Consider the following 2786-nt stretch of genomic DNA (forward strand, 5'->3'; position numbering starts at 1 on the left):
ATAAGAGTTTATTCAGGGGCAGGAGAAGGGAAGGGAAACCAAGAGAGAGAAATCCTTGGACTTCTTCTCATGAGGAGATGGCATGGCACAGAGCATGGCTCTGAGATACCAATCTCCTCGAGCAGGAGACCGGCAGGTACTTTTATAGAGGACTGATGGGGGTGACCATCTGACTGTGGAAAGTTCCCTTAGTGAGGGAGGACCCTCCCCCCTGGTGGTGGCTGGAGGAGTTGAGTGAGGGGTGGCTGCAGATCTCTCAAGTCATCTCTATACAAAGGCAGCAGCCACACCCAAACCTATCTCCCCAGGGGTGGAGGAGACTTGAAAAAAGGGTGGAGGTCCTGGAGCTAGCTCAGCCTGATCTCTTTAGGAGTGTCTGTCCTTTGGTTTAGTTTCTCAAGGAGAAGGTTCCTTGATGTGCCCCAGAGAACTCCTGGGGTGCTCTAGGCCCATAACATTTCTTTCTTTCTTTCTTTCTTTCTTTCTTCCTTCCTTCCTTCCTTCCTTCCTTCCTTCCTTCCTTCCTTCCTTCCTTCCTTCCTTCCTTCCTTTCTTTCTTTCTTTCTTTCTTTCTTTCTTTTTCTTTCTTTCTTTCTTTCTTTCTTTTTTCCTTCCTTCTTCCCTCCATCCTTTCTTTCTTTCTTTCTCTCTTTGTTCCTTCCTTCCTTTTCCCTCCCTCCCTCTCTTCCTTCCTCCATCCATCCATCCTTTCTCTTTCTTTTTTCCTTCCTTCTTCCCTCCCTCCATCCCTTCTTTTTCTTTCTTTCTTTTTTCCTTTCTTTCCTTCCATTCTTTCTTTCTTTTGGTGATATTCATTTCTTTCTTCTTGAAATAACTATATATTTACATAAACATATAGGATCAGTGTGCAACGCTGTTATACAATAATTAATATAATTAAAGATATAGCCTCATTGCACATGATGTAGTAGAACATGACAACACATGGTATGATGAGCTTTTTGCATCTTCAGTCTCTGATTGAAGAAGGCAATCTTTTTGTTCAATGTTGTCAGATCATGTTTTTGCTCACAATTGTAAAGGCTTTTTTATTCAGTGACTTTTCTCTGTTTTGCTGGAATGTTAGTTTAAAGCCAAATTTTAAGTAATGGTGAAATCACTGTCAACTTAAGAATGCTTTCCATTTTCTTACTAGTTCTTTAAAGGAAACTCACTTTAGGTTAATCTTCTAAAGTCAATTTGGATAATCTTAGACAAATGGCAAATGTTCTTCCTGGAAACTTGCAAAATTAAACATGCTAGGCATTATGCCCCAAATAGTTGTAAACCGTGGGTGTAGTAGATATAAAAGTTGTTAGAACACTCACCAAGATTAATAAATCTTTCAAATAACCATTCTGATCCAGTTGACATTAATATCTTTTTCTTTCCTTTGACTTTTTCTCTATTCTACAATTAACATCTTATTATAATGTGCATGTGTATATATGTATATACACACTGTCCATTTTTCCAACTGCTGGCATTATATAATTCATCATTTTCAAGGATCCATATTTCGTGCCCAAATACATATTTTCTCCTTTGTTGATTCGTGACATAAACCCAAATTGCACAAGATAAAAAGTCATTGATAATTATGGTAGGATCTGCATCTCCAATGAGATCATGAATCTATTGAAATGTTAAAATCTATATATGTCTTGATCACTGTAGGTACTTAATAAATGTTTATTCATTTCTTGCTTGATTATCAAGAGTAGTAGACATATCAGGGAGTCAATCTTCCATTCTTGTGCTCTTAATAGTTCCTAACATGATTCTAGGCATGCTGCAGGCAATCACTGAGTCAGAAGCAAAATTCAGGCTAGAGCTCAGCTCTCAATGTGATTTCATTCAATAATTATTAACCACCATTATATACAAGGTGCTGTGCTAGGCTTTGGGAATCCAATGATTAAAAAGGATACATTTGCTTTCTCTTCAGTTGTCTGTAAGGTGCTCGGTTCTTTGGAAGCTAAGGCCACGTTGGGGTGAACCCTCACTTCAGCCCGCGACTAGCACCACTACAAACAAGTCTCTCCTCATCCATCTCCCGAAATGGCCGAATCCGAGCTCGCTTGAATCTACTCTGCTCTCATCCTTCACGACGATGAGGTTACGGTCACAGAGGATAAAATTAATGCCCTCATTAAAGCAGCAGGTGTAATGGCCTGGATTATTTGCAAAGGCCCTGAACAATGTAAACATTGCAAGTCTCATCTGCAATGTAGGAGTTGGTGGACCTGCCCCAGCAGCTGGTGGTGCTGCCCCTGCTGGAGGTGCTGCTCCTGCTAGCACAGCTGCCCCAGCTGAGGAGAAGAAGAAAGAGGAAGCAAAAACAGAAGAGTCCAAGGAGTCTGATGATGACATGGGCTTTGGTCTGTTTGACTAAATATATTTTTTGAAACATTAAATAAAAAGCTTAACTAAAAAAAAGAGGATACATTTCTTATTCTCTAGGATCTTAGGGGATATGGATATGACACCTTTACAAATAAGGATAATACAGAGAAAGTTGTGATAAGGGCAAAGGGGAAGGTCAGACAAAATTTGAAAAAGAGATTCCTTTTAGGTGGTTGTAGGAACTCATGCTGGACCTAGACTCTGAAGAAAGAGAAGGATCTCACCCTGAAGAAATTGGGAGAGAAGAAGTTTCAGATTAGGGTTAGGGTTGCCAATCAGTACCACTTGCACCCAGTCCAGCCAAGAGTCCCCTGGAATCTCTTTCTGGCCAGTTTTCTGACTCCTTTACTGTCTCTGGGATGAGAGTTCCCAAAGCTGCT

General features: G+C 40.3%; 1 pseudogene; it reads left to right on the forward strand.

Annotated features, from left to right (window-relative positions):
• The first annotated feature begins 2061 nt into the window (after positions 1 to 2061).
• Positions 2062 to 2439, forward strand: LOC122725726 (annotated as a pseudogene).
• The last annotated feature ends 347 nt before the right edge of the window (positions 2440 to 2786 follow it).

The sequence above is a fragment of the Dromiciops gliroides genome, chromosome 4 (genome assembly GCF_019393635.1).
Source record: "Dromiciops gliroides isolate mDroGli1 chromosome 4, mDroGli1.pri, whole genome shotgun sequence".
NCBI classification, from domain to species: Eukaryota; Metazoa; Chordata; class Mammalia; order Microbiotheria; family Microbiotheriidae; genus Dromiciops; species Dromiciops gliroides.